We start from the raw sequence: 25,820 nt of genomic DNA, 5'->3' as shown, positions 1-25,820 counted from the left end.
CGGAACTGGCACAATGTTAGTCAACCAGGTTGGGTACTCAACCACCCTGAGAACTTTGGATTTGATCTGCTTGGTAACTTCCTCCTTGATTTTCAAACTCATGTCTGGTTTGAATTTTCTGAGTTTCTGCTTGACCGGCGGACACATGGGATTAGTAGGCAACTTGTGAGCTACTATAGATGTGCTCAAACTAGTCATATCATCATATAACCATGCAAATATGTCCTCATATTCCTTTAGAAAATGGATGTATTATTCCTTCTATGTTGGTGACAAATGAATGCTGATGCGAGTCTCCTTAACGGTCTCGGCGTCTCCCAAATTTACTGCTTCAATTTCGTCTAGATTGGACATAGGCTCTCAAAATTCTCAACCTCTCTGACAATTTCCTTGGGTATCTCATCTTCTTCATCTGAGTCACTATTCTCATATTGCGTTGCTTCATTACATGTCACAGTCATTGGTTCATTAGGAAAAGTAATGATAGCGTTGTGGAAAGAGAAAGTGTAAAGATAGTAGTGAATAATAAAGAGCAAATGCATTTGATTAAAACTTGAGAAATTGTTCGGACAAAATAGGGCTCGATGAATCGAGCATTTCTTTTAAAACAAGTAAAGATTAAAACGAAACTACCAGAAGTTTTAAATGCCTAAAACGGCTATAGAAGTAAATCCTGCCAAGCTACTCAGGGACTCTGCGGGCTCGGAATGGTGTGGCGGACCAGTTTCTAAGAATAACTCACTTTTCCACAATCTAAATGGTGAGGCCTTCTTCTTACTCCTCCTCCTCAATTATGGCACATCAATCCATGTCCTCGTCTTCCAAAAATAGATCCTTCAGCCCAACTAATGCTTCTTCTTCTGCAGTTCCCCATAATGTATTGGCCTGGTAGAAAGCTTGTTCCAAATGTGGCACTGGCTGCTCAAGAGGATAATATGGTCCACGCCATGGAGGTGGCCACTCCCTGTACTCTTATCATGTATACTGGTATCCGATCCCAAAGGTGGTACCATGATTTTTCAACTGTATTAGCTTAGTGATACCTTGGCCCAACCCTTTGCCAGGTTCGTACCTGGACCATGCTAGTATGTTTTCTATTTTGTTACTCCACCACTTATCATTCTCGACGACATTGACCCGTTCAATGTGATTATAGGTTTCCCCTCCTAGCCTTCTTCTATGTCCAATGACCGGGATAGTTTGACTAGTGTAGATAGGGTTACTTTCATCTCCATGAATAATTACCTCCTGGTGGTTCCATTCAAACTTCACGGCTTGATGTAGTGTTGAAGTCACGGCTCCAGCAACATGGATCCATGGTCGGCCCAACAGAAGATTGTATGAGGCTAGTATGTCAAGCACTTGGAATTCAAAATCGAACCAAGTTTGCCCCATCTGCAAGCAAAGGTTGATTTCCCCGATCGTGGCCCTCTAGGACCCATCAAAAGCCTTTACATTCATGCTTCCTATCCGTATCTCATGGAAACATTTGTCCAACCTTTTCAGGGTCTCCAATGGACAAATAGTTAAGCTTGAACCTCCATCAATCAGGACCCTGGCAATGAACTTATCTTCAAATTGTACCGTAATATGCAATGCTCGATTGTGATTCAGACTGTCGGGCGGTAGCTCATCTTCGTCGAATATAATCTTATGGCTCTCCAGCCCTTGACCGACCATGTTGGCCATTTCTCCACCAGTGATATTATTGGGTACATAAGCCTTGCTCAGCACTTTCATCAAGGCGTTCTTGTGTGCCTCAGAATTTTGTAATAGTGACAGGATAGATATCTGAGCAGGGACTTTGTTCAGATGGTCAATAACAGAGTACTCCTTTGCTTGCACTTTCCTCCACAAGTCATCTGGCCCAGTCTCAATGATAGGCTGCCTAGGAATGGCCTCCTTACTCGAACCTCCTAAGTGTTTAGGTGTATAGACTCTTCCAGTTCTAGTCATCCCGTGTACAGTGTCAGATTCCTCTATCTTAGTCTTCCCTTTTCGCCGAGCCTTGGCAACATAATCCCAGGGTATTGCTTTTGAGTTAAATGGGGGTGTGGTTAATATCGTCACAGTAAAAGGTGTGAACACTTCTACTTCAAATGGAGCGGAGGTGGCCACAGGCGGAGCCACTTCCACCTCGAATGGAACTGATGCAGTTACCTCAGCATCAATAGGTGCCTGAGTTTGAACCACAATAGGAGTAAGTGTGACTGCAACCTTAATTGACCCCTCAGGGTCCCATTCCTCATTTGTTTCTATAACATGTACACTATCACTTCTGTGATTAGGGAGGGAATTGTTGCGGACATTAGGTGCAACTTCCTTTGCTTGTATGACCTTGTTGTCAATGAGTGTCTGGATCTTATCCTTCAATGTTCGGCACTCAGAAGTGATGTGCCCTTTCATACCAGAATGGTATACACAGGTTTTGTTCGGATTAACCCATTGGGATGGATTTTCTAATGCCACAGTGGGAACATGAGTGACATAACCTGCGGCTTTCAACCTTTCATATAGTTGGTCGATGGGCTCAGCAATGACGGTGTATTTTTTGGGTGGTTTGCAGTCGAAATTGGGTCTTGGATAATTTTGGCAAGCTGGCGGTATTAGAAGTGGGATATTTGGGAATTATAGGTGTGATGGACAGTGGCTAGTTGGAAATATCTGGGAGATGAAGGCTGATATGTAGGCGGTGACGCTTAGTATGTGGGTGGAGGTGTTTGATATGTAGGAGGAGGTGTTTGATAGGTGAGTGGGAATTTTGGGCCCTGGGTCACCATTACTGCCCCAACATCTCTCTTCTTTGATATACCACCTGATTGAAGTGCCTTATTTGTGGCCTGTATTGCCTTAAAATTTGTTACCATCCCGCTCTTGATTCCTTCCTCGATCATTTCTCTGAGTTTGATGATATTAGAGAACTTGTGATTTTCGATAACCATCAACCTATCATAATATTTGTGAGCACGTGATTTTTGCCCTATATGAATTGCTACTCCCATAAATTCAAGAAATAAACTTTCCCATTATTTGCAATTTGTGTAGATTTTTTATAGGATTTTTGTTAATTGTTTGCATTTGTCCATGCATGTTTATTTTATTTAAATCATGAAAAATATAAAAAATACCTTGCATTGCATTTGGGGCTTATTTTTACATTTTCAGGTTAATAGTAACTTAGTTGTTTTATAAAAATAAAAAAATCACAAAAAATGACTCACTTTGCATTTTTAACCTTTTAATTTTAAATTTTATAGTTCTTCTTTTAATTTAGGAGTTATTTAAGTTTTGTAAATACTATGATCAGTAGTTAGTTTAAATTGGTAAATTATTTTAAGCTAAGAGTTATTTTATTTTGTTAATTAATTTGAAAAGAAAAAGAGAAATTGGGAAATTGAAATAAAAAAAAAGAGAAAAGAGAGAGAATCAGAACTGGGTTAATTTGGGCCAAAAGTTCAATTGAGCCCAACCTTTCCCCTCTCATTTAACCCGTCTAGAATCTTCCTCAATTTAGGCCCAATCTCGACCCCTACCCGGTCTGTTTATTTCAGGCATTGAGACAACCAAAACGACGTAGTATTGAGTCAATACTACGTCGTTTTGAGTTCAAGGAGCTTTAACAAATCATGGACTTTCATCTTATTTTATCCAATGGCCCTAAATATTTTTCCATTTTCGTTTAAAACTGTCCAAACATTCTCAGAGAACCTAGTACCATCTTCACTTCACTTCCTTCATCTCTCAAAGTCAAGAACCCTAGTGCTGCCATCAATTTCTTCATCTCTCAAAGTCAAGAACCCCAAACTCTTCCTCCACAATCCCCACACCCCATAGAATATAAATCTAACACGAATTTCCCCAAAATCCCCACCCTTGCCTCCAAATTCCAAATCTGACGACAAAATTTGGAACCTTAACCTTGTTCCCTTTTTAGAGTTCAAGAAGTTTTCTAGGCCGTTAATGGGTCGAAACTTATGCCAGTTAACTATTCTCCTTGAGAACGAGCGATTAGCATAGATTTCGATTCATTTCAAAGCCCATCGGCCCCATGTAAGACCAAAGATCGACAAGTTTGTCAAACGATGCCCGTTACCAAGTCACTCATCTGTCTCTGATAACTTCAATATGTGTTTTTCCCTTTTTATTTCATTTCTTCTCGTCCCATTTCAGTTGAATTTTCGTTAACCTAGTTCATCTTGAGAATATAATTGTGGTTAACTGCATTTAAGTCGTTGCCTGATTCATTTGTTTAGTTTCATCCGGTTTGATTATATGGTTCGAATCATTGCTAAAACTGATTAAGTGTTTTCTTGGTTTAAATTATTGTGTTTTCTGAGACACGTTTTTTTTGTCCTCTCCTGCATTTTTTTTCGTTTGACCTTAGCAGCCCGGTCATTTGAGCTTTAATGTTTGTTTTTGATGGTTTGGAGATTGTAAGTTTGGGCTGTTAGTATACAGACCCATGGGTTTGGGCTGAGTCTTGGGTGAAATTTGACCCATATGATCTTTTGAAGGTAAATAATAGAAGCTTAAAGGGTATTTAGGGTATTTTGTAGAGGGAATCTTTTATAACTGATTGAGAAGCTTCCAGGAAGGTGGGGAAAGAGTTTGGTTTAGCAAACAGGTTAAAATTTGGGGCCCTGAATGGAATTGATAAAAATTGTGGAAGGGGTAATTGATAAATTGGTAAAATCACTTTTGTTGCCCTAAAACCCTCTATATAAGGCTTGCCTTCAATGAGAATGGGCAGAGATGAGAACCTAAAGAAAAGTTCAGAAACGACTGAAGAAATACACATTGAGAGAGTCTGAAATCAGAAAGAAAATATAAAAAAGAGAGATCACAGTTGTTGTTCCATTGCAGTTGGTGTTTTCATTTATCTTGGACTTTAGAAGCTAGATTGAATTGCTCCTTCTTCTGGGTCACATATGGTTGAAGTTGTTTGATCGTTGTTGTTTGCTACTGTTTTAGAGCTTTGCTAATACTTCTACTTCTTTGATGAAATTTGTGGCTGTTTGTTATTGTTTCCAGGTATGTCTATGAGCTGAAGTATTAAGAATGGATTTGTGATCGGTTGACATGGAATGGAATTATCTTCTTCACTGGACTAATTATTTCTTTTCTATCGATAGTCAACACTGTGAATCTGATACTATTTCAACTTGGATTTAGCACGGTCAACATGATCTAGTATAAGTGTTTGGTTTAAGCATTTGAGTCGTATTAGCTTATTCAAGTGTTTAATAATTAGCTACTATTGATTGTAATTATCTGGGACTGTTTTTCAAAGGCTTGTTGAATGTGGACTCATGAGGTGTTACTGTTAAATATGTTAATAGATTTAGTGTTTAATCCTTTGAGAGAGTTTCAGAGGTTGACCTCTTGTGGTGGTTGATATCATGTCTAGTGGGGTCATTGTTAAGGTTAGCAAGTAATTTAGGAAGGACTTCACACGCTGAGGTCTGAACTAGTCTGTTCTTTATAGAATTGTGCAGATGGTTGAATTTGTAGTTGGTATTGTTGTTCCTTTCATTTGTAAAATTGCTTTGTTGAAACCAGGTTGAGATTGGTCATTGAACCTGCATGATTTGGTTCTTTTTAGTTATGCATCCATATAGTATCTTGTCTGTATGAGGTTTGGTATATTTAATGGGGAGTTTCAAGTTCAGGTTCATGTGATATTGACTGTGACAAATAATTAAAGCCATGTTCGCCATTGTTGTTCATATTCGGCGCCTTTGTTTTATGTTGTCATAATTCTTAATAGTGATTGAGCTTAATGTGGGCATACGAGAAGTTGCCTGCTGAAGTGGGCCCTTTGGGCCTAATTTGTTCTTATCGCCCCTGGCCCAATCTTGAGCCCGTCATACCCAGTAGTTTGGGAATGCATTTGATTTTCTTTTTTTTTTGTTTTAATGGAGAGGGTCTTCATTGATATGCATCAGTGTGATGGCCATCTTTAATTCAATACTGGGCTTCGCATTGAGCCCATCTGGCTGCCCATTTCAATTAATTAAACACCTCGCTTCGCCCGACGCGGGTTAATTAATTATTAGAATTAGATTGAACATTAACCAATAACAAATTCGAATTCCCTTAGTCTTATTTAATTAATTAGACTCTTTTAAATTAGATTTGAGGCATGCCATATTAAGCAAGCAATAATCCATGGCCCTCAAAAGATTAGTTCAAACACCCTTTAAAATTAGACTTGAGGTGTGCCATAAGAAAAAATTAGATAACCCATGGACCTCGAATAATTAATAATAACTCTTTTAAAATTGTGGCATGCCATTATTAAATTTTCCATGGCTCTCGCAAACCGTGTTTTAAATTCGATTTTGAAGTTGCTTTAGGCGCGCTAGTTAAATTGATTTCCTTTATTCATTAAATTCGGGTGTGCATTTCATGTGACCCAATTTCAATTCTCAACAGTGTTAAATAAAATATGTCGTGGACTGCGGGTGCATTTCATGTGGCGTGGTTCAAGGCATGTTTTAAATAACGTTGTATCTTCCTAAAATAATTAAAAGCGGTTAATAAGTTTAAAATGCACCATAGGCTAAAACATGTGATAAATCGGATAATAGGCCAATTGTAACAGTTGTGCGACCGTACTAAAACCACGGAATCTGGGAATGCCTAACACCTTCTCCTGGGTTAACAGAATTCCTTACCCGGATTTCTGTGTTCGCAGACTATAAAACAGAGTTAATTTCCTCGATTCGGAATTCTAAACCGGTGACTTGGGAAACCATAAATTATCCCAAGTGGAGACTCTGAATTCTTATAATTAATCTCGTTTTGATTGTCACCTAAATTGGAAAAAACACCCTTATACCCTTCCGCGTGTAGGAAAAAGGAGGTGTGACAGCTCTGGCGACTCTGCTGGGGATAAGAACACAGAATCTCTAGTTCAGGGTTCAATAATTCGGGCTTAGTATAATTTTTATATTTTCTTTATTTCTTACCTAGTTTTATTCACATGTTTTTTGCCTAATGTGCTAAATGATGCTTTTTATCGCTTTGATATTGGTGAACTGTATATAAATTGTTACGAAACCCTTCTTCTCTTTGAGTCTTCTAAATCATATGTGAAGTGTGCACTTCGTGTGACTTCTTTTCTGTTAGAGTCATATCTCAATTTTAGAATGAGGTTCGGACAAGTTCCAAAGACGGTGAAGCTTCTGTATTCCCGGTACGCTGCCCCCCTCGGGTCGAGCTGTCTACTCGGGTAATCCAGGTCTAGAACAAATAAGCACAGGTTTTCAAACTTAGTATAACATAGCCTCATGCCAGATCCCTAGTAAGAGCAGTTGTTTGCATCATGTGCATTTGACTTTAGGGACTCAACATAGGGGTTGGGTCCGTCTAGGACAGGTGCACCTGAAATCAAAAGACCATCCTGATGCAGTTTGCTTGCTACTTGCGCATTTATTTGATTCAGCCTGCATGTTCACCAGCTTCTAGAATAAGGGAAAAATTGAGAAAAAACAAAAAAAAACAAATTGAGGTGAGATAGAGGAAACTACCCGCCTGTGAAAAACCTAGTGTTCAAAATACCCCGAAACTCTACCGAAATTTTCTAAAAAAAATTGTTCAAAAGTTTGTATTTTTTGTTGCGTCAGAATTGGCCGAACTATGCAAGTTTGATTCTCACCGGGTGTGGGATACGTAGGCAACCCTCATCGGGTTCAACTACTTTTGAAAAAATAACCCAAAATATGAAGTGTCGATGTTTTTTCATAAATAAATTAGGGGGTGCCATTCCTGCAAAAAATGCCCCAAAAGGCACCGAAAGGTTGTTTTTACAACAATAGCCACCTAAGGTCCTTTTTCAAAAATTTTGTGATTAACAAAAACAGCCCTAAATTGTTTTATCTTGAGGTGTTGAAGGGCCGTATTCGCAAGAATGTTTTGTTGTAAATTTTGTGAAATGGGTGTTTTTCTCTTTAGTCAAAGTAAATCATAGTCTTTTAATCAATCACCTTAAATAAATGTGTAGAATGAGCACAATTGAAAATGAACCTTTCACAGTCCGCGAGAAAATCCCGTTAGAAATACATATGTGGTGGCATGATTTGGGAGAAGTCAACAGAAAAACTATGATAAAAGCTTTGGGTGGTCTTGTTGGGCTTCGGAAGATTAAGCCGATGAAGGATATAATTGAGGCTTTGATACCCTTCTGGGACCAAGCACATAACGTGTTCCATTTTTCTGATTTTGAGCTAACTCCCACACTTTAGGAAATAGCAGGCTACATTGGTTTCAATGAGATTCTTAGAAATCAATATCGGTGGCACCTAGAACAGTGACTCCTCGTACGTTTCAGGACCTGCTAAGCATCAGTCGGGAAGTTCAAGATGGAAATTTGGCCAAGGGATTTTGCACATTCTATTTCTTGTACCGACGTTACGGGAATCTCGCGGTTTCGAGATGACAGATACTGGTCTTACTCACATGGGGAACAAAGATAAGTGGGAAACTCAACGAGGATTGGCATTTATAGTGGCATTCCTGGGTGTTTTGATTTGTCCAAGAAAAGATGGAAACATAGAGTTGGAGCTTGTGGGGATAGCCGACTTTATAACTAAAAAGGCAAATGAAACCATTGTATCGATGATCTTGGCAGAGATTTACCGAGCTCTAACCGTCTGCCAAGAAGGGGGAAAGTTTTTTGAAGGATGCAATATGCTTTTACAACTCTAGATGGAGGAACACCTTTGCCACCGTCCGGGGTACATGAACTGTGGCATGACCAGTCTTGAATTCATTGAAAAACATGAACAACGAGTAGAGGGTATGAATTCCCGGATGGTACGGAAGCATAGTTTGCACACTTGAGCTCCCTGACTGCAAACAAGATTGAACGGAAATTTGGGTGGCTCTCGGTCAGTGAAGTCATTTATATGTCAGCCAAGGTGTGTTTTCTTCTATTGATGGGTCTCCGGAGCATTCAGCCTTATGCCCCGCACAGAGTTCTACGCCAGTTAGGCAGGTACCAGACTATCCCACATGATGAGGACTTGAGTTGGTAGGTTATCGAATTAGAACCAAAAGATGCTTTTCCAGAAGAAAGGGTGCATCGAATTTGGCATCATTCTTAGAGCCAAATACTCAGGTACGAGATCTATCCAGAGGCGAGTTGGAGCCTAGTTACATAGCTTTGTATGGTAAAAGGTCCCAAACCCATCTAGAGCCCGAATGGCTTGCAAAAAGGCCCCATGTCCAACAATTCAATGATGGAGCACAAGAGCAATGGGATTGGTTGGCAAAAGAGGTATACTACAGAGCCACCATAAGCAAATTGGAGGGACAGATCTGGGATCTTAAATTTGACAAAAGTGTGCAGGTCGTGGTCGATGAAGGGGAAAAGAAGAAATTGGCTCAAGAAAACAAGGACCTTCGAGCACAGATCCAAAAAATAAAAATAGCTGCTGAGAGTTAGGAAAGGAGCCGAAAGGATGAAAGACTAATAAGTGGTCTCAAGAGGAAAATAGCTGAGTGTGAGGATGATCTTGAAAAATCCGAGGGTAATATAGCGAGAGCCTGGGCACAGTTAGTGAAGAATGCAGAGGGGAGAGCAGAGCTTGTCCAGCAGTTGAAAAGGAAATACGAGGGAACAGCCACCAATTTGAAGAAAAGGCTAACTACCCTCGAAAATGAGATGGTCAAGCAAGCTAAAAACTTTAAAGCAGAAAGGGAACATTGTTATGCATTAATGTCCCAGCTGGAGGAAGATATGCAACAATTGCAAGGTCAAAACCATCGCGATGCCCAGGTGCTTGAAGCTAGGACTCAGAAAATAGGGCGTTTGCTCCAAGAAAAGGGTATCATCAAGGAGAGGGTTAGAGCCATTGCTGACTACATCGTCAAGAAGTGCCACGAATGTGAAGACATGACTAGAACCACCTTCTTCGCTGCGGTAATGACTTTTGTTCACCAAATAATGAGTGACCTAGAGCGCATTCAAGGGGATCTGGCGCATAGGCCCGTGGCGAGACCGACTGATGTCCCGCGGGCCCCTCGAGCAATTGAGGCATTGATGTATTCATGATTTTCATTCGAGTCTATATTTTTCACTTTCTTTGTTGGAGTCTGTTAGTCTGTTTTCGAATCTGTATTTTCATCTTTTTGTTGGAGTCTGTTAGTCCCCCTTTTCGAGTCTGTATAGTTTTTATGATTAAATTCGGTAGGATGAATCGTTGTAATCAAGACATTTTTATGGAAAATTTGAAAACCCCAAAATGTTTTTTATTATTATTTATTTTTACACTTATCCCTCCTAGAACTACGCTTGGTCTGATTCATGCGGCGTCATGAGACGTAGGAAATCCCCATAGGATTCGATCATAACCAGAAAAGAAAAAAAAGAGAAAAAAAAATAATAAAATAAAAAGAAGAGAGAAAATAGGAAACTGTGGGAAGGAAACAATGGCAAAACAAGATAGAAAGAATGAGAGAATAAATCAAGCAAAGAAAGGCAGGAGTGGGAAAAAAAGTTGCAAAATGGAAATTAGGGAAAGCCGGGATGACACAAGCAACCGATCAAATGCATAATAGAAATGGTTAATTGCTTAGGTGCATTGCATCCCGAAGTGCGGTTGCCTATCTGTTAAGCCCTAATCACTAACAAGTTTGTTGTTGCCATCAAGTTCAGGCAGGTGGTTAGTTTGTTTGGCATTCTGGCAACTCATCCGTACAACACCAGGTCCAAAGACAAGTTGATCATGGCTAACCAAGAACTGGATGCAAGTGTTATTGATCCATCAAGAGAAGGGGAGGAGTTTGATGTTAACCTAAATGATGAGTTGTATAAGTTGAAACACCAGATGGCAGAGATGTACCAGGCATGGGTAAAAGGGCATCCACCACCATCCTACCCCGCCAACCTTGCTTTCTTCCTGCCGCTGGCTCAATCCCAAGAACCTCCCACTGTTGATTCATCTCCAGGCTTTCCCATTTACCACCACTACCAAGGCACCAATTCCCAAACACCACAAGCTCCACCACCCAAACCAGTTCCATACCCTTCTCTACTAGCCACCCCTGTTTTCGTGGCACCCCCACCCGCTACACTCCATCGATCCTCCAGTGAGCCTTTATTCCAGACCCAAGATAACCAATACTATCCCCCAGAGCCTACTTTCAAGGCCTCGGAATCTTACTCCTACACTCCTCGTTTAGACCTCCCTGTTGAGACTGAGAAACCACCTAAAAACCAGAACATGAGGAGATGTTCAGGAAGGTTAGAAGCCTGGAGCAGTCATTCAGAAACATGTAGGGATTGGGAGTCCAGGTGAACGTGGCCTACAAAGATTTGTGCCGATTTCCCAATGTTCAACTGCCGGTGGGATTCAAGATGCCTAAATTCAATATATACGACGGGCACAGAGACCCGGTGGCCCATTTGAGGGGATTCTATAGTAAAATGAGAGGAGCTGGTGGGAAAGAGGAGCTATTGATGGCATACTTTAGCTTGAGTCTGAGCGGCACGGCGTTGGAGTGGTACACTCATCAAGATCACAGCAGATGGTATACATGGGATGATTTGGCCCAAGCACTTGCTTGTCATTTCCAATACAACCTCGAGATTGTTCCAGATCGTTTGTCTCTGACTAAGATTGAAAAGAAGCCTAGTAAAAGCTTCAGGTAGTACGGTTTTTGTTGGAGAGAACAAGCGGCAAGAGTTGACCCTCCGATGAAAGAGAGTGAGATGGTGGATTATTTTCTGCAGGCTCTGGAGCCTACTTACTTCGGCCATTTGGTATCGGCCATAAGCAAGTCCTTCAACGAGGTAGTGAAGATGGGTGGCATGGTAGAAGAAGGGCTTAAATCAAACAAAATCATGAGTTACTCGGCTATTAAGGCAACTAACCAAGCCATTTAGAACGGTACTGGGGAGTGATCGGAAAGAAAAAGAAAGAAGATGTGGTAACAATTGATTCAGGGTCATGGTTTGGACCTAGGGGCCCGTCATACCATTATACTCAGTCTCGACCCCACCAGCAAACCTATACCCAAACCCCGTATAATCCACCCCAGCATTACTTCCCATCACCATACCATCATATTTCTGTCCACCACGCCCAGACATATACTCAACCTCCTGCTTACGCACAATGGCATGCCCCAGCCTCACAAAACACCTACCCAGCTCCACAAAATGCTTACCCACCCCTACGAGCCTATCGAAACCCTGTCGGCCCAAGTTTTCGACCCAATTCAGCATTTAAAAATGAGATGATGTAGCGGAAGAAAACCTTTTCCCCTTTGGGGGAGTCTTGTACTAGTTTGTTCCACAGATTGAGGTTATTGGATATGCTGAGGCCAATTGAGTCGAAATTGCCAAACCCTCCTCCAAAGAATCTTGATTACTCTGTAAGCTGTGAATATTGTTCTGGTACTCCGGGTCATGATACAGAGAAGTGATGCCACTTGAAAAATGCCATCCAGGAGCTTGTTGATGCAAATCGGATTGAAGTCCAAACTCCAGAGGCACCCAACATCAACCAGAACCCATTTCCAACCCATCAGGAAACAAATATGATCGAGATAGTACATAAGGGAGGGGAGCCCAAGAAGCCTTCACATACCATCATGATAATTCGGTCCAGTGAGGTTAAGCAAGTCAAAAAACTCACGATTGAAGGATCAGTGAACAAGTTAAGCGGGACAGACGGTGAACCATCTGCGGTAGTCAAGAAATGATCCCCAAGTGATGTTGCAGCAAAATAAGAAAAGTCAAAAGTTGTTGTGCCAGGAGTGGCAAACAAGCCTATCATAATTGTAGAGGGTGCCCGTACGGATCCCGTCATCATCAAGCCTATAACCAGTTGTCGATAGTCAATAGCAAGGCTATCCCGTGGAACTATGAACGGGTGATAGTGACCTACAAAGGAAGGGAAGTGAAAGAAGAAGTCAATGAGGCCCATGGATTAACTCGTTCGGGGAGATGCTTTGCTCCGGAAGAGTTAAGGAAAGCCAAAACATCCAGAGATAACCCAGTTCTAGTGAAAAATGTAGTGACTTATGAAGAGGTGGAGGTGTTTTTGAGATAAATGAAGGTACAAGACTATTCCATTGTGGAGCAGTTGAGAAAGACGCCTGCTCAGATTTAATTGTTGTCATTGTTAATCCACTCAGATGAGCATCGTTGGGCCCTAACGAAAATTCTTAACGAGGCTTACGTTCTAGATAAAATTTCAGTGAACCATCTAGAAAAGATTGCCAACAAAATATTTGAGGTGAACAGGGTCACCTTCTCTGATGATGAGTTGCCTGTGGAAGGTACTAAACACAACAAAGCTCTCTATCTTACGGTAAAATGTGAATATTCTGTGGTTACCAGGGTATTAGTTGACAATGGTTCCAGTGCAAACATCTGTCCTCTCTCTACTATGAACAAGCTGAAAGTGGATGATGAGAGGATTCACAAGAACAACATTTGCGTCTGAGGTTTTGATGGTGGAGGGAAAGATTCAGTTGGTGATATAGTGCTTGAGTTAACAATAGGACTACTGGAATTCACCATGGAGTTCCAGGTGCTAGACGTGGCCGTCTCCTATAATTTTCTATTAGGTCGACCTTGGATTTCATGCCGCCAAAGCAATCCCGTCCACCCTGCATCAGATGGTCAAGTTTAAATGGGATAGGCAAGAGATCGTCGTGCATGGAGAAGATAATTTGTGTGCTCATAGTGATGCCTCTTTCCCGTTCATTGAGGTTGAAGATGACAAAGGTCCTTGGGTCTATCAAGTTTTTGCAACAGTGCCAGTCGAGAAGGTTCCAGAGGGGCAATGTGTTCCAACTCCAAAGATAACATCCGTATCAGTCATGGTGGCCTTTGAAATACTGAAAAATGGTTTTGTGCCCGGTAAAGGTCTGAGTGCATCTCTACAGGGTATCATACAGCCAGTGTCCCTCCTTGAAAATTTGGGTACGTTCGGTCTTGGATTCAAACCTACAACTACAGATGTGAAAAGGGCTAAAAGGTTTAAACATAAGGCATGGGCACTTCCAAGGCCTGTTCCGCATCTCTCAAGGTCTTTTGTCAATCCCGGTGCCAAGAAACGTTTAGTGACAACAAATCCAAGTTCTTTGGTTGATGTTGATGAGGAGTTAAGTGAAAGGTTCCAGAGGTTGTTTGCTGATGTGAACATGGTGGAAGTTGGAGAAGGTTCTAGCAAAGCGGATGTGCAGTTCGTCGGGCCAAATGCAAAGCTTAACAATTGGAAGGCTACTCCTCTCCCTACCAGGAAGGAGTCTTGGTAGTTTGTTTTGTTTTCCTTTCTATATGGGTCATTCCAGGGTTGTGACCCAGATTTTTATTTTTTGTTTGTTGATGTACAAACCATGTTATCCTTTATTTTAATGAAACGCAATTTCCCTTTCCATTACTCCTGATAGCTCTTATTTTTGTTTTTATTTTCCTCTTTTTACAGTTCTTTTTATGTTGGTTTCAATGACATGACATGTATGAGGAATCTTTAGCCCAGTCTTAAAAGTCAATCTAATTCTGAAATAATAATCCAAGAAATAGAGTGTGATGATGAATCAGAATATGACGAGGATGAGGCCTTTGAAGAGATTAGTAAGGAACTAAGTCATTTTGAAGAAAAACCCAAGCCTAACCTGAATGATACAAAATCAATCAATTTAGGGGACCCATATAATGTCAGATAAACTAAGATAAATGTCTATCTTGAACCGCAAATCAGGGAAGAGATAATTAAACCATTGTTTGAGTATAAGGATATTCTTGCATGGTCGTATGATGACATGCCGGGCTTGAGTACTGATTTGGTGGTCCATAAATTGCCAATTGATCCAACATTCCCTCCTATCAAGCAGAAGTTGAGAAAGTTCAAAACTGACATGAGCGTGAAGATTAAAGAAGAAGTCACAAAGCATCTTGATGCAAAAGTCATTGGACTCACGCGGTATCCCACGTGGTTAGCCAATGTTGTGCCTATTCCAAAGAAACACGGTAAGACCAGAGCGTGTGTTGATTACCGTGATCTCAACAAAGCAAGTCCAAAGGACAACTTCCCATTACCAAATATCCACATTTTGATTGATAATTGTGCCAATCATGAGATTGGGTCTTTTGTGGACTGCTATGCGGGGTATCATCAGATTTTAATGGATGATTAAGATGTGAAGAAGACGGCATTCATCATGTATTGCTACCAGGTCATGCCTTTCGGTTTGAAAAATGTTGGGGCAACTTACATAAGGTCAATGAGAACCATATTCCATGACATGATACATAAGGAGATTGAGGTTTACGTGGATGATGTGATCATAATGTCCAGGAAGCAGTCTGACCACGTCAAAGATTTGAGAAATTTTTTCAAAGGCTCCGCATGTACAATGTCAAACTCAATCCTGCAAAGTGCATATTTGGTGTTCCATCGAGGAAATTGTTGGGATTCATAGTCAGTTGACAGGGCATTGAATTGGATCCGTCAAAGATCAAGGCTATCCAGGAATTGCCGCCGCCAAAGAACAAGACCGAGGTGATGAAACTGTTAGGGAGTCTGAACTATATGAGCAGGTTTATTGCTCAGCTCACGACAACTTGTGAGCCCATCTTTAAGCTGCTAAAGAAGGATGTTGCGGTCAAATAGACTGATGAGTGCCAGGAAGCATTCATTAAGATAAAGGGGTAATTGTCAAATACATCTGTGTTGGTCCCGCCGGAACCTGGAAGACCTTTGATTCTTTATTTGACAATCTTGGATAGCTCATTTAGTTGTGTGTTGGGTAAGCATGATATTACTGGAAGGAAAGAGCAAGTCATCTATTACCTTAGCAAGAAGTTCACATCTTATGAGGTTAAGTATACTCCCCTTGAAAGGACATGTTGCGCTCTGACTTGGGTAGCAGAAGTTGAAGAATTATTTGTCGTCCTACACTACTTACCTCATTTCTCGTCTGGATCCTTTGAAATATATCTTTCAGAAGCATATGCCCACAGGAAGGCTTGCAAAGTGGCAGATCTTGCTCAAAGAGTTCGACATCATATACATGACTCGGACGGCGATAAAAGCCCAAGCTTTGGCAGATCACTTGGCTGAGAACCCGATCGATGAGGATATGAACCATTGAGAACTTATTTTCCAGATGAAGAGGTGATGCATATTGACGAGGTGGAGCAGGTCAAAAAACCAGGTTGGAAACTCTTCTTCACGGACTTGAATACGCAAAGGTGGACATAAGCCTTATCTGGATGATGTAACATCGATGCCAAGGTAGCCAAGGCATCAGCAACCTCATTATCGATCCTTGGAATGTTCCTGAATTCTATAGATCAAAACCATTGACAAAGATCATGCAGACATTGTAGATACGGTATAAGCTTTAAATCCTGCGTCTCCCATTCTCCTTGAATCTGGTGCACCAAAAGGTCCGAGTCCCCCAAGATCAAGACTTCTTGGATTCCCATGTCTACAGCTAACCTCAAACCCAAAATGCACGCTTCGTACTCGGCCATATTGTTGGTACAATAGAAACGAAGCTGAGTTGTGACAGGGTAATGGTTAAAGTTATGTACGTTTTACTGGACAATATGTAGTATGCATGCCCAGGTGCACACACAGATGGTCCCGTGCATGGCCGCGCACTTGTGGCAGTGCTATTGCCCTGCTACACGTCCAAGTGTGCGGTTGGGCCATCAGGTGCGCGGGAGTGCACCCGGGGGTCATTTTAAAGGCTTACTTCGTCCCCCACACCCCAAAACACAAAAACTTGCTTTAGAAAGGGAAGCTCTCAAGAACCTAACTCCTCAAAGGTCCCTCCACTATCCAAGGCAAGTTCTAATGATCGTTCTAAGTTAATTCCAATTCTCCAATACCTTATTAACACTGGTAAACCATTCGAACCATTAGATATTCGAGTAGGACATATGGTGGAGAAAAGAAACCCTAGAACTCAAATTCAAGAGGATTGAACGGAAAAAGGTAATATATTCACCCTCTAATTGATTATATCATTGGTTAAATGATTATACAATCTAAGTTCATGGTATATGAGTTGATGAGTTTGATAGAAAAGCATTAACGGTTATAGATTTGGTTGTTGGTTGTAAATTATTGATTAAGGGTGTTATTTATCATATTGGTGATGAAGAATGATATTGATTTTAGTAATTTGAGATTTAAGAATTTATCTAGAAGCAAGAAAATAGGTTATGGGGTGTAGAAACAACATTAATGAGGGTTATAAGGCTTTACGACCATAAGGCATTTGATCAAATGCCTAAGTGGCCAAAACATGAGTATTATTGCTAATATGAAATCCCTTTGACTTGTATTGATATAGATTAAAGTTGAAACGGTTGGCGAACGTTGTATTATACTCAAGAGTAGGAAGTTAAGGTATGTGAGGCTAACTCTCTATGTTTGGGAATGCTAATGATTCTCCCTACACTATGTTTCTTTTACGACATTACTAATCGCATTAGAAATATAGTTAAGCCTAGTTCCTTTAATAGTTGCAGAACTTCTATTATCTAGATTCATAGCTCGTTCATGACTTTCATTCAAAACGTTGTGAGCTCAGTGCGTAATCAATATAGACTTGGTTTGATGCCCATGAGTCTCAGTCTAAATTTCTCAGCATGTCACAAACAATTAAGTTTCAGTTTTCATAATCAATTCAAGAATACATGTCTTAGTCTACTCCTATTTAGTATTCCAGTATCATGTAACTCAATACGATTCAGTATTTCAGCATCACATATTGCAGTATGACTATCAGTTTCTGAACTTAAATCTCTGAATGTTGAACACTTGTAATTGAGCTTGAGGTCGTAGTTTATGCTTTATACATGTTTGGGCCTGAGGTCGTAGTTGATTCTTTATGTATTTTTGGACCTGAGGTCGTAATTATGTATACGTATATTTGGGCCTGAGGTTGTAGATTGTGCACATATATAGTGGGCCCAGGCCGTAGTTAAAGAGGTTGTTCATCATAAGAAACTTCCTTTGTTCAGTTCAGTTATCATAACTCTATTTTATAGTCCGTGAAACACAGAAATTCGGGTAAGGAATTCTGTTAACCCGGGAGAAGGTATTAGGCATTCCTGGGGTCTGTGGTTTTAGCACGGTCTCTCAACTATTATTATTGGCCTATTTATTTGATTTTAAAAACATCCTTAAAACCTATGTGCGTTTTTATTTCCTTCTAAACTGCTTTTAATAATCTGATTATTATACAACTAATTATTTGATTACACGTTGCGAATCATGTCACGGGAACCGTACCCACGCTCCACAACATGTTTATTTTATTAATAAGATTAAATTGTGGTCGGGTCACATAAATGTACCCCCTAATTTTAGAAATTTAGCATCACAACTACGTCACGGGAACCGTACCCGTAGCTATGACAATTTATTTAATTAACGTGCATAAAGCAAACTACCTCTGAGAGGGTAACCCTTTTCATCATCTCCGTGCCAATTAGATTGACCTAAAAAAGGGAAGGGGAAAAAATGAGAATCCTGAAGATAGAAAAATGACAAAGTAAAGCTTGAAAAAGTAATACCTTTAAAGAAGCATGCACCATATCATTCATCAAGGTCACAGAACTATGGCTATCAAGATTAGCTCTCTCAACTAGACCAATCAAAGGCCTTAGCCACACGTCAGCTTGACCTGATTTCCTTAAAAGGTTACCTTCAGTGAGGACTTCAATGGTAATTCGGCTCATAGCACCACTCCTACTTGAAGAACCAACTTCTGTGTAAGGAGCAGCTGAAAGAGGAGTAGTCGAGGAGGAACTGTGGAAGTAGTTCAATGATCTCGTAATCTCTTTCCCAGTCAGCAATTTCTTTTCTTAACTTTTCATTTTCACCCAAGGCAGATTCATAAGAAGCTTGAAGAGAAGCATGGGAATTTTCTAAAGAACAAACCTTATTAGAAGATACCTGGAGGATTCTTGAGTTTGAGTCAAATTCTGCACGAGTTCACCAGCATATGCTTCTTTTTCACCCAAGAGAGCCCTTAACTCTCTAATTTCTTCACTTGCCTTGGATAATTACTCGAAAAAAGAGGTTTCCAGACAAGCCTTTTCCTTACCTACTTGATTTGAAGAAGCTTTTTCAACTGGCAAATCTGAAGTCAAAGCCCGTACCTGCTGCTCTAAGGTGCTTTTACTTTCTTCTAAAGTTTCCATGTCGATCTGAAAACTTTTACACTGTTCCTTCCAATTATCCGCCTCCACTTGGTAGTCACGCACTAATTGGAATCATAGGAATGGGAATAGAAAAAGAAGTAAGAGGTGTTTCATCAGAAATCGAACCTAAATTTTCACCACCAAACCCGCGGTTAAAAAGTTGCTCAACTGAATTATGAGAAGCAACGGGAACGTCATCATCAGGAATCGACACCGGTGCTTCAACAGACTCGGTAAGAGAAACAGAACGAGGGGGAGATGCTTCATCATCAGAAATTATTCGTCTACGAGTACGTGGCCTTTTTACCAAGGAACCCCCATCTTCCTCTTCTTCAGAGTCTTGGTCACTAGCAGCTTTCCTTTTCGATGAAGAACCCAAGATTATATCTTGGGCTCTTTTCAAAGAAATGCGAGAAGCTACTACCACCTCAGCACTGATCCCTCGAACGGCAAAGCCTGATAAAAAGAAGGATTAAAATAACTTCTAAAAAAACTCTTACCATAAGCTTTCACTTTCCAACCAAATCGTTGGGAAAGATTCGTCAAAGATCTGCCCTCCATTGGGGCTGTATTTAACAACCTTCCTACCCAACCATGGAAATTAGGAATTTTGTCAACAATTCCCATGGTTGTTGGAAACGAAAAGGAAAATTAGAATAATGATCATCAAAATTGAAGAAAAAGGTACGAGAAAGTTATTAAAAAAAGCCTCACGTGCAAAATTCCACTTCTCGGGGAAGGGAACATTTCCTTCACCCATTAAACCAACAGTGGGGGCAGCAACAAACCTGGCATACCAGCCACGGTCTCTGTCATCTTCTGGACTGGCTAGAACTCTTTTGCTCCTTGCTACTAAAGTAAAAACACCTTGGCGAAAGAGTCTGGGAGAGTAAAGGTGAATTAAATGGGCAAAAGTGAAAGGCCCACCAGCCATGTTAGTCAAATGCCTCAAACAGGCAACAACCCTCCACACTATAGGGCCAACTTGACTTAAACAAACATAAGAAAAGACAAAATTCGAGAATAATAAGATCAATAGCAGGTTTGAATCCTAATGTGAAAGGATATGTATAAACAAAGGAAACTCCAACTAAATAGGAGGTGATTCTATGATTCGCGTTGGGAATTATGATAGGGAAGTCATGACTCCAATGACAGTATTTATGAACTAAAGAAATCAGACCCTCTGTGATCTGAGTTGGATAGATATTAGCACGATCTAAAGAGGACACTTGGTTTCTAAGGGACTCTCTATCATTATAGAAAGATAGTTCCGTAGGAACTATTTCTTCTATTGTAGGTTCACGAACAGGTTCAGAGGGTTCCTTACCTCTAGAAGAAGACCTTTGAGAAAAAGAACATCTGGTTCTAAAAGAAGGACTGGAACCAGATGAAGGAAGAGAAGAATCTCGTATGGATAAAGACCCTAAATTACGAAGTCTACCTCCTCTTCTGCTTCTGCTAGGGGTAAGAGGAAAGTTATCAACTATGGGGACTCTTCTAGGGTTAGGGTTTGATGAAGACATGATAGTACGAGGAAGAAGCAAACAAAAATTCAAGAATTGAATATTCAGAGAACTTTATGTGATAAGGACAAAGGCGAAAAACTATATTAACACTAAGAAGCAACCGTCAAAGGAAAATGTACAATGATGGAAAAGTCATAATGAGAACTGTCGCCTCGTAATTAGTGAAACTGTAAAAGGGCCTTAAAAAGCGTTGCAAAGTCACAGAACCAATAAAAAGATGCCACGTGTAATAAACATTAAATGGAAGTGACCATTGAAGTGTCGATTCTACAATAGCATTAATGGCGGCAAAAATTCGCACTTTAATAAAATCCACTTCCCAAATATTCAATTGATGAATAAATGGCAAGTGGGGGGACTATCTGTATTGGGAAAAATTGAGTTTACATATTGAAGTGATTGAAAGATGACATGTCATGACATGAACGCTGGTCAAAGAATGATGATTAGCAAAGAGGCACGAGTTGCAACAGATACGAGCAGATGTACAAGTAGAGGCACGAGCAATTATTCAAAAGACTCAACGCTAGTACCTATTTATACCCAAAAATCAAGGAGAATGAATCTGACAGCACAAGAGAGTACATATACAGTATTTAATACTAAAAACGTTAGAGAATCTGTATTAAATTACAATGATTATGTAACATAGCATTTAATGCCTTTAATTGTCTATAATGGCCTTATTATGACAAAGGCAAAATGTATATCTTTTAGATAGCTATAAAAAGGAGAGAATGGATCATTTGTAAGGACACAAAAGATCATCTGAATATACTGGTTTACTTTGTTTTCTTCTGTCAATCTTATTGTTAGCAAAATAACTTTCCTTTATTCAATTTTGATTATCAGTAACCCGTGTTCTTATAAATTAAAGCTTCGACTAAAATTCCACTTTTTGGTTAAACAATCTCTCTCTCTCAGCTCTTCGACCTTCTGCGCCAATTGATTCTCCTTCTAGTTAATCTTGTCACGGAACAGTTGAAAATCACTGTCCTGAGTAAAGAGATCGGCCAACGCACGATGCTTGGTGCGGTATTCCTGATATTTGGTGGTCATCTTCCCAAAAATGGCCGTCCTCCGCCTATCCCTACATTCACGCTCGATCTCTATGATGAGGGTCTAGTATGAAAAGCAAAGTCAAAACAAAGAATGGGCTAAGGATACAAAACAAATCCAAAAACAAAAAGAAAAGAGAGAAGCATTTACCCGCAGAGCCATGCCGGAAACGATCCGTGACAACTCTGCGTCGCTTATCGCCTTAAGTGCCGCACTTTTAGAAGCAGCACACTAAGGGGGAAACACCGATGCTGCCTACTCACAGTTCGACAACAAGTCATAATCTCCAAGGATGACTATATGTCGCTCAGGGCCTTCCGTCCTCATATCTACGTGATTGTGTCGCTCCAAATAGGCTCGCACATCTTCGGGGTCGACATCTGAACCTGAATAATCATCCCCGACATGCTCAACTCCACCTCCTCCGATGGCAGACGATGCACCACCCTCAGCGGAGCACACAGATCCCCCTCCTTGGTATATTCCTTCGGTTTGGGGGGACCTTCCAGCCAAAATGGCACTCTCCATAAAAGCAGGCACAAGTGTCGTCTCCAACGCACCAGTTCTGTTATTACCAGTATTAGTGGCAACGTCCTTCTTGAGTTCTACCTTCCTCCTTTTCCTCTACAAAGATTCGTCCCCATTTCAGGGCTCATCCACGAGGTGATAGACTGGTCGGGAGTAGATCTTGTCCCGAACAATCATGTCACAAGAAGAATCTCTAGCCTGTACGGGTTGAGCACGGTCCCCTCGGACGAACTCATCCAAGGTAAATTGCATCCCCGCTAATGCGATAGCCTGGCGGAATGCAAGGACTGGGACCTTCTTCCTGGAAGCCCTATGACATGTCATCACAGGGAGTCGTATCAATAAACAACGGCAAATAGCCAAAGGTCAAAATAGAGAAAAATATTTACCGGATGGAACCTTTGGCCCAAAGCGTTTCATGAAAGCGGGACAATTTCGAGTCTCCACTGCGTAAGGTAATAAATGGGCTACCCAGTCCTCGATACTGATGATGGGACGGGGTGTACGCCTCACAGCTGCATGGGAAAGTTATACAAAGTTGGAAAGAACGAAAGTAAACAACAAGTACCAACACCTACAGTTATGATTCCATCGTTCCGAGAATCCAGCAGGGTCCAACACTAGATGCTCGGTTCTAACGAAGAAGTATTTATGCCAAAATTTGTGGCTTGCCCGATCGTCTATTCCGACCACCTGCCCCTAGTTGCTGCCTCAAGTGTATCATAGTGCCCCTGTGAAAACTAGAGGAAATCAAATGTAAAAGGTGATGAAAGCCAACCTCACACACCACGAACTCCGCGTACTTCGTTAATACCAGAAACATCTTGTATGTATACGAAGATAGTTGCGGCGGGCAGACCTCATAAAACTGACAAAATTCCTCCGCTAAAGGAATAAGAGGGAGGGAGTGGCCGATCACAAAGGGATATACATAAAAAGCATAATATCCCAGTCTGCGGACATCCACGATGTCCCTCCCAGCCGGAACCATCTCGACATGGAAAGGAATGTTGTACGTAAATCGAAGGTCATCTATGTTATCCTGCTCAGTCTCAGAAACCACCGAAGCAGGAGAAGGAACAAGTTCTTTAAGAAATAATTCCGAACCACTAGAGGGAGGTGTCGTGGATAACGGGGTGGCGTCAGAAATCTCTTCGTGTGATCGATGTGTTCTGGTCATCTCGATGGCAGAAGGTATGTTGATAAAACGTAGAGCAAAGAACGATTAACGGAAGAGATAAGAAGAAAAATCATGAAAACAGAGCTGAAGATACTAGAAGAGATGACCAAAGAAGACAATACATACACTAGAGAGGAAATGACTAAAAGTTCTTGAAAAAACAAAACCTTCACCTATTTATAGGGTTAGATAGTGCCAGAATTGAAGCGGAAGGCTGCCAATGGTACCAAAACCAAAGTGACAAGCAATTAGTCTCTGCCTCGGGAATAGGTGTAATGATGACGCACGTGGGAGTGATGTCATTTTCCGATAGGCTACACCATTTAGGATACCGTGGAGCGCACCGCTCTTTCGTTATTGGTCAAACCGTTATAACCCAACAGCCAAATTTCTCTGTGGGTATGGGAGACATTCGCTTATCAAGGACGTACAAGGCCGCACCTCAACAAGCGGAGGGACTAATTGTATGGGTCCAAATTTGGCAACTATGACCATTATCGAGTAGGACAAGGAACGAGGTTATCATGATGCACCGTCTAATGGTCGTCGTGGTGAAAGGCAACGACCAAGGGCGGTCAGTCGATGCATGGCATCCACGATAGTGTAGACTTAGTAGGAGACAATAAGAATATGCCTTTCGAATATTCTCTATGTTGTACTTTTTAGGGTTTCTTGGGAAATTATTCCTTATAAATAGAAAGAGTGGGAATAGAAAAGAAAGAGGGGAGGAAAAAGACAAAAGAGCACTTTGTAAAAGAATCATCTGAGAGTGAATACAAAAACAGTCTTATTCATTGATCGTACAACAAAAGTTGATATCATTGCTCAATATAGAGAAGATCCAAAGATTCCCCAATCATCCCATACTTATTCTCTCCCTATGCCGATTGCATTTATTAAGATTGATTGTGCATTTAAGTCTTCACATCTATAAGCATTTATTTGATTCCAACATATTTGTTACATCATTCATACTGTGCTTGACTAAGATTAATCTAGATTTTATTGTGTTTGACTAAGATTGACCTCATCATTATCATTAGTTGTTTTAAACATAAACGTTTTTATATCTTTTGATCAAATAGTTAGTTACTCAATTGTTAATATAACTATCCTTATTAGCCAAAAATATTTCCCATTCTCCCTAGCCACCATTTTTACTACATTTTCAGAAACTTCAGCCACGGGAGAAGAAAAATCTTGGTTCTGCTGAGTCTTCTCAATAGTCTCTTTGATCTTGGCTAACTCAGATTCCAAGTTAAAATTCTCCTGGCTAACTTCAACGAGGGTATCATGGCGAGAATTTAAAAATTCCCAACTCACTTCAATTGCCAAGTATAAATCTTGAACTCATTAGAACCATTCTTGAGAGTTAGCCACTATGCTTAAATCTCAATTAGACTGATCGATTTGACCGAATGACATGTGCCCCATTAGCACTCCAACACCTAAGGAAGTAACCCGCCTTAATGCAACCAGATAAATTCTTTCCCCACGCACATTACATCCTTCACTAATAACAAATCAATCATTCCATGTTTCTCACATACCCATAGAGCATAACACAACCCTTATCCGAGATTTCCGTTACTCAAGCCATCCTCGATATCCAACCTACAAGCCACAACTGATTCACTCGTATACCTCAAATTGAAACCAATACAACACATAACCGTGCAATCAACTAATCAATAACAGACTCCCCCCCTGGCCCAAAGCCATAGATCAAAACACACAAAACTCACAATGCACATACTCTATTACTGTCATAATACCATAGTGAGATTCAACTAAATCCTTCATAAGCTCATGCAACACAAACCATCTAGTGTTTCGAATCATCTGCAATTCTCGTATTCACCCTCGTAATAGTCAAGCTCATTCTCATAAGTGATCCAAACTCAAATTGTACTACATATGGTTCATTGGTAGAAGAAACTCACTACTAAAGAGCATAGGGATCACACACCCTCAGGACACCCTGCAGGAGATAACCCACCTGCTTAGCCTTAAACCGGTATCTTTCTATACTCTTCCATAATCATAACTATTACACACTCACTTAATCTTCCTAAGTCCGAACTCATATCACAACATGAAATCTAATTCAGTCCCCAACTAGACAACATGAAAAGGTCATTCAATACACAAACAACTCGGGGCTATGCATCAAAATACGATGTAATTCAAACACCAAATAGTTCTTTCTACCCCCAAGTAGGCTCTTCTCGTCGCATTCAAATTATATTAACATATCTCGCAACCACATCATACTCACCACGTAGCTACCCAGCCACAATTCCCACCAATAAGGACACAAATGGACATATAAGTCCCAAAC

The sequence above is a fragment of the Nicotiana tabacum genome, chromosome 22 (genome assembly GCF_000715075.1).
Source record: "Nicotiana tabacum cultivar K326 chromosome 22, ASM71507v2, whole genome shotgun sequence".
NCBI classification, from domain to species: Eukaryota; Viridiplantae; Streptophyta; class Magnoliopsida; order Solanales; family Solanaceae; genus Nicotiana; species Nicotiana tabacum.
Note: the sequence above shows the minus strand (reverse complement) of the source record.